The sequence below is a fragment of the Acomys russatus genome, chromosome 8, assembly GCF_903995435.1.
Source record: "Acomys russatus chromosome 8, mAcoRus1.1, whole genome shotgun sequence".
In the NCBI taxonomy this organism is placed as follows: Eukaryota; Metazoa; Chordata; class Mammalia; order Rodentia; family Muridae; genus Acomys; species Acomys russatus.
The window spans coordinates 36,329,946-36,337,753 of record NC_067144.1 but is presented as its reverse complement, the minus strand read 5'-3'; the positions used below and the strand labels follow the sequence as shown (position 1 = coordinate 36,337,753).

Below are 7,808 nucleotides of genomic sequence, written 5' to 3'. Positions count from 1 at the left end.
ATAAATCACCAAAATTATTATTAAGGGAAAGTTTTTATTGTGGATAAGATAAAGAGACTATTCAGAGGCATCTGGGAGAATCCAGGTCAGAGAGGAAAAGAATCAGACTGGAGAGGGAGAGCACTGTCTCTTAGGAACATAGAATTTGTAAGTAGCAAAGAAAAGCATTGGAGAGAAAGAATTAGAATAGGAGAGAATAATGAAAGTATTGTGGCAAGAGGTGGGACTTTGTCATTTTAAATAGAGTGGGATTGGGATGAGGAAAGCTTCTGACCTTCAACAGTCTGGGAGCCAGAATAGTGGGCGAGTCATAGGAGAGGTGAGAAGAGCCAGAATGCTGGCGTGGGCTCTGAGACAAATAACAAGTACAGGTGAATAGCGGCTAAAGGAGCTAGGAGCCAATGTGGGCTATGATATGCAATGGCAATGGAGAGCCAGGGGAAAGAGCAATGACTCGGTTTGGAGGACAGGAGTCCATGTCACAATTTCTCAAGGAATAAAGGCTTTATATAACCATCAAATCCTTCTACAGAGCTGTTTAAACTGAGCCAAGATTATCATTTTAGGATAACCAACCATACTAGGGAGTGGTATATTTCTATGACAGATCTACCTATGCTGGGTTTTCATTGTTTGAGGAAAGAGGAAGACTGTGGCTTTGGATAAGGAAAGCAGTTGACTGCTGAAAGCAGGCTTAATTGGCTTCTGAGAGTTTGGAAGTCTGTAGTTCTGCAAGCAATGAGGGCTCAGTGGAAGCGTTTTTCAGAGAGTATTAGCAATTGAGGTGCAGATAATTCTTGTGATATTTTGGTAAAGATTGTGGGTGGGTTTTTCCCCTTACCCAAAGAATCTGCCTAAGGATGAATTACAAAGTTCTGGACTAATTTCATTAGGTTGTCAGTGCAATGTAGTTAAATGCTGTCTTGTCAGTCACAGACTCAGCCTCAGGGATTTTAAGCTTCTGTATATTTCCTTAGTTATTTGGTCTTGTCAAAGCAGTGGAAAAGTCACCAAGACAGCTGAGGACCACAGCTACCTCTACCAGAGTTATATAACACAGGCAAAGACAAAGCTTTGTGTAGTAAAGTAAGTATATCTAGCATCTAAAAATGTTTCAATTTTGCTTGACAAAGTCCAATATTCTCTTAAGAGAACTATGCCAAACAAAACAGTAAACACAATTAAAACAAATCATGAAGAAACAAAAGCCATATCAAAAACCTTAATACTGATTTATACATGAAAATGTTGGGCAAATATTTAAAGATAAAAATGCTTAGAAGAACAAAATAATAAACATTTTTAAATACTAAAGACTATGAGATTACTAGTAACATGATGGGCTATTGTAGCACCTAAATAGGATTAAGTGGTAGAATAGACATGTGTAGGAAATAATTTTGAAATTTTAAGTTTGGTCTGAGGCCATAGCTAGGATAGAAGACAACAGGAAAAATATTTTACAATAATCAAATTTCTAAGAAATTTGTTTAAAGGTTTATGATGCCTTTTATAAGTGACCAAGATAAAGGGAGCAGTAAACCTACATTTTAAGCCTATGCAGACACAGTGCGTCAGAATTTTCAAATACAGATGAGAAACACAAAACAGTAGATTCAGCACAGAGTATAAACTTCAAGAATGCAAGCCATGCAGAAAGAAAACAGCATGTTCCCAGGCCCATCATGATAATACTGAAAAAAAAAATCAACACACAAACAAAAACAAGAGTAAAATAAATACATCAAAGATTCTAAATCAGCCAGAGACTAGGAAGTATCAGCTTAACCAAGGTAAATCTGACTAAACAGTGGAAAGGGTGCAGTGAATAAAGTTGATAGCAATGGAAGAGAGCCTAAGTTTGAGTCCACTTGAGACTATTAACTTAGAAAAATAATCAAAAATGATGTCTTAAAATCAATATTATACATAGAAAATATATATAAATAAATATATAGAAAATAAAAATATATAGAAAGCACATAGTAGAAACTGTAAATGAATCGTTCAAACCATTCAAGATATAGGTTGTTCTAAAAATTGAGGTATTTTATTTCCTTTTTTGGTATCTTGATATTTAATCATTTTGTTTGCTTTAAATTTTTATTGATAATTTGTATATTACACATCATGCACCCAATCCCACTTGTCTCCCTCTCCCCTCATACCATTCTCTACCCTTGCAACCATATCCCCCAATAGAGGGGGAAAATATCTCATTGTGGAATCTATAGTGTGTCACACAGTTTCCCACAGTAAAGCCTTTGGTCCATACTTCTCTAACAAATTTTCATTGCAGTGATTATTGGTCTGTTACAAGGCCACTGGCTTCTGCTACTCTATCAGTACTGAAACCTCACTGGGATTCCTCTTGGATATTCTGTTGATTCCCTCTGTCACGGAGATCTCTTAGTTTTGGATCTGTAGGCCAAGCCCCTTCATTCATACCATCAGTTCATTGATGGGGTAGATGTTGCATTGTGCCAATTCAAATCTCTGGATCTGGCCCTGTGCTATAGCTGAGTTGCTCAGCCTGCCAGCTTTCCCACTCTCATGCACTTGGGGCCAGTTCACTGGTAACCCCTGCAACCAGCGTCAGCTCCACCTTGCTGTCCAGGTGAGGTGCAGGGCCATTCTCCCATTGTTGCAGGTAGTGAAGGACAAGGAGAGTTCTCCCACTTTCATGACTACTAGACAGCACTCCTAACTTCCATAGATGGTGAGAGATGAGGGAGGGGAGAAGTTTGTCTCTCCACGCCACCTTCCCACAGACAGGACTCAGGGCCAGACAACAACATGTCTCTGGCAGCAGCCCCGACCAGCGGCATCGGCCTGGCCTTTGCATGGAACAGACCCTTCCTGCTGCAAGCCAATGGACACAGACATGGCCCAAGGTGGCAGAACAGACCAGGATCCTCCCATACTCCGAAATAGCATCATTGGCTACTCACATCCTACTGTGCTCACTGACCTTGAGACTCTGGGTCCAACTCCTCCATTGTGCCACATCTTTCTGTTCCAAGTTCTCTTCCTTTACCACTTGCTTGATCCTCTTAGTGGTGTCTAGGGTCTCTGAGTATCTGAGTCATCTCAGGAGTGGTCTCAGGAGTGCTATGCCTTGCTTAGGCCTTATGGCACAGAGCAGGGGTTATCTCAGGCATGGTGTGTTCCCCCTCTAGGACTGGTAGTCATCCTCAGGCTATATCTGTCCACGAAGCTTGGCACAGATCTGGTGGATGTCTTGGGTTAGCTCCTTACCCAGCCTGCCTTAGGTGACCCATGCAAGGCTTATCTGTCTCAGTCTCACATCGGCCTGGGGCCTATGGTCCCATTGAAGATCTTCTAGTCTCCAGCTTGCTCCCATCCTAGGAACCCATTCCGCCTGCCTGACACAAGATTGGTGGTCATCTCAAGCAAGCATTTTTTTCTTCAGGCAATAGTAGCCTACGAATCATTAAGATGTTCACAGGTCAAAACACTGAGCATAGACATAGCTTTCTCCTCTGCTGTTTACCAGTGAACATGTGACACAGCAGCCACACCCCTAGCTCCCCTAGGGGTAGGGAAAATGATCTGTTTTCAGTGCAATTAAAATCAAAGGACATTTTCTCTGTACTTCAAATCAAAGTAGTTAATAATGTATGTATATGTGTGCATGATATAAAATCAAAGTAATTAAAATATAATTGTGATATATAACACTAGATATTGTCAAGAGTGACTAAGAGAACAGGATAAAGGATAAGGCTACATTCTAAACCGACCGTGATGGCAAAAGCTGAGCAAGACCTTATTGTGTCAACCAAACCATCCATAATTAGGAAGCATGTCTTACTCTAATGTGGAAAGGAAACACAGCAAGCCAAACATTGAGTTCAGCATTCATCCTAGACGTATTTCTGGTTGTGTCTTGAAGTGTCTGCTCAGTGTCCTCTCTAGGAGTCTGTTAACGAAGGGTTATTAGACAGTGGAGAGGAGGTTACTGTTTTATTTCATTCCCACAGCCAGACAGCAGAGTGTGGATAGGTTTGGAACTGGAATACATAGTTAGATGGGCATACTACTTATAACCTGATGATATGTCATAAAGGTTAGAGTGCGTGGCAGGAATCAAAATGGTTATAAAAATTATTTGTAACCAAAATTAAAAACAATTTAAAGTAAGAGTTCCTATTGCAAAATTATAAACAACTGCTTCACAGCCATGTAATGGAACTCAATATAGCAATTAAATATAAGAAGTTTTGTTGCACATATTTTATAAGTAGAGGTCATAGAAATTTCAGTAGTAAAATTAAAGAAATAATAAGAACTGTATAATTATGTTCTTATTTATTTTTAATTAAAATATAAGTACATAGTACATAATATCTATTCGTTCCTTTACACTTTCCAACTCCTCCTATTGATTCTTTTCTTGTTTTCCTCTCAAATTCATGGCTTCTTCATTTTTATTGTTTTAAATGCACACACACATAAATATATAATTGTGTAAATATGTAAGTGCAAACTACTAATTCAGTTTTAGTGTTACTCATACGTGTATCATTTCAAGGCTGACCACGTGATATTAGATAAATCTTTAGTTTACGTAACTCTTTCTTTGGGGATAGGGACTAGTGAGATTTCCACCTTTCACGTTAGTTTTTGTTGGTGGAAACTTTCTTTAAGTCTTCCTTAGGCAGGTGTCTTGTAGAGGTTAATAGGTGTAGCTTTCCTGTCATTTATAGAACATCTCAAAGAATTTATTTTCATTCTCTGGATCCTAGGGCATTACTGTCACTTCTTTTGAGTCTTAGCTGCTGATGTTATGTACAGATGTAGCCACCAGGGCTGGATATAACAAATCTGCACAGCACTAAATTTGAAAAGGGTGGTGAGGTGATTCAATAGTTTCATATGGTACTAGAACAAATTATTACAAACAAGTGATTTAAAGTAATATGAATTGCTTTTCCTAACAGTTCTGAAATCTAGAACTTGAGGTCCAGGATTGGGGCTGTCAAATATTCCCAGAGTTAGTGAGAAAGAAGATACTCCATTCCTTTCCTGTAGTATCAGATTATGGAGAACAGTCTTTTGTGTTCCTTCCTTTGAAGACACAATATTTCATTATCTGGACCCATCTCTATATTCATCTTCCTTTTTGTAAAGAGAATAGTCCTAATATTTATATCAAGGCTAATCTACTCTGGGTTAATGTTAACTACATTATCATTAAGTGTTTTTACTATATATGTGTATTCTTTTTGTTCAGATACATTCATACACTATTATCTCTCACATAAACGGTGCATTTGCTACAGGACTCTATTCCCTCTATTCCTTGTTTTATGAACTTATTTATTTATCATAGAGGTAATTATAAGTGCATTTTATTTCATAATCCCTTAAGTTTATATTTCAAGGATTGGAGTTATTTGTTCAGTTGTTAGTTTGGTTGGTTGTTTTTTGGATTTTCGATAAATTATTCCTCTACTGCCTGAGAGTAATAGCTGTTTAATAACAATATAGTTAAATAATGCAATAGCTACTTAATAATAATTACTGTCTGGAAAGTCTCTCCTTCCAAATGAGGTTCTGTTCTGAAGGCTCAGGGTGGATATGTGTGGACATTGCTGAACTTCCTATAGTTCCTGAAGGACTTTCTCACATTACTGTTAATGTTTTTGCCAGCATCAAATGATTCTTGAGTTATAACAAAACACCAAACTTCATTTCTCTTATATGCAGATTTTATTTCCACAATTGTTTGAAGAGAGAAATATATTTATTGACTAACCAAACATACATGTTAACAAAATAAGCAGTGGGAACGCCCACACAGTTCCAGTATTACAAATTACAACGGACAGACTGCAAAACCAGCATGTCTACTTGAGTTATGCAAAAACATTATTCTTATGTAGAAAGCTAAAATAATTGAAAAAAATTCAGTCTCTCTCTCTCTCTCTCTCTCTCTCTCTCTCTCTCTCTCTCTCTCTCTCTCTCTGTGTGTGTGTGTGTGTGTGTGTGTTCAACATAATACATATATAAGGATTTGCTTATTCACTGCCTCAGGTTAACAATACCCTAAGTCTGAAAATATCTAAAGATTAATACACTAGTAGATCTGGTTAAATAATTGTGTCCATTTGTAGGAATAAAATATGATATAATATAGGGTTCAAAATCTATTGTACACAACAGTATATAAACATGTAATTAATAGAAACCATATGCCATATGTTTTCATTTCACTTAAATGTCAAATTTGAGTAGCTATCATGAAAGGGAAAAGAGAGAAGGAAATGGATAATAAGAGGATTAGATATGGTGAAGGAACTTGGTGTTGGACAAGGAATATTGACTTGCTGTGATCACAGAGCTCTAAAGATAAGAGTCAATGGAAGCCTGACGCTGGAACATGCAGGTGAGACAGACGATACAGAATGTTTGTGCTATATACCCAGATTAGATAGTGATTATACGACTACTATTATCATATGAAAACTCAAGATATTAGTTACTCATTATCAATATTTATGCATATAATATTTAAAACAACTTACATAATGCAAAATTCACAGGCACCTACTTACAGAATCTTAATTTTCTTTCCTCTTTCATTACTTCCATGATTTAATATGTTTACTACATATCTTTATTTTGTTAATTATTATATATATATATTCATACACTATTATCTCTTCACAAGATGGTGAATTATTATAAAATTCTATTCCCTTTATTCCTTGTTTTATAAACTTAATTATGTTTTGTTAATGTAATTGTATTCATCTTGCCTATTTTATAGTTGCTTATGTCTATATCACAAGGATTAAAGTTTTTGTTTTTCTGTTTAGCTTGGTTTTGGTATTTTGATTATTTATTTCTCTACTGCCTGAATATAATAATGTAAAGGTAAATGTCATGACATGGTGGCTCCTACAAAGTAAGAATATCAAGTTAGGGAAACATATATGAATGTGTCCCTGTATTAAAGCAACAAAAATAATCCAGGGGGTCAGTCTAGTTCAATGAAGCTCGTGTGAGAAGAGTAAGATGTTTCAAAGAAAATATGGTTCCCAAAAACTTAGCAGTTGTACTTTACAACAATTATTATAGGAAAGGGCCAACCAAACCCCAGCTTTCACACTAAGACAGTTGACTCTCAGAAAAGCATGATGTCTTTCTCAAATTGCAGCAACCTCAAAGTACAATGTGAGAACTGAGTAAATTGTTATCATATGAGCAAAGATCCAGACCATCTGAGTATTTTTGTACTATATAGTCTACTGATCTACTATGCTAAAATAGAAATTACAAAAAAAGGGAAAAAGATGTTGACTATTGTAGTTGTTCTGGAAAGAGCAGGCGGGGATCCAGGGTCTTTACTGAGCAATGTACTATGTGATTAGATTGTAACCAGTGACAAGAAAAAAAAAAAACCATACATTGTCTTTTTACATAAGTTATGCTTTCTTTAGTAGTCTTCTGTAAATCTGGAGATACAAGTATCAATAACAAAAGGGCAAACAAAATTTTGGAGTAAATTTAGTTGCAATAGAAGATTTGAATTTATACCTTTAGTCAAACAATATTATTGGTACAACACACACATATACACATATTCATCATGTAGTATTATATACAATTAAAGGTATCTCACAATAATATTATTTTATCTCAAGTAGGCAATATTTAATTAGAAAATTGTTAGATGCCAAATTGAATTCACTTAAGTATTAATGATATCCAGACATTGAACAGAAATATCTATCTGAAGCCTTATAATCAGTAAGTAGGTTATATGATTATAAGTGCAT

The 7,808-nt window shown here is 36.2% G+C and overlaps 1 non-coding gene across 1 annotated transcript; it reads right to left on the bottom strand.

The window, feature by feature from the left end:
• Positions 1 to 3,435: 3,435 nt before the first annotated feature.
• Positions 3,436 to 3,564, bottom strand: LOC127193486 (small nucleolar RNA SNORA17). The gene has a single exon (XR_007831134.1). It is a non-coding gene; the product is annotated as a small nucleolar RNA SNORA17 (small nucleolar RNA).
• Between the last annotated feature and the right edge of the window lie 4,244 nt (positions 3,565 to 7,808).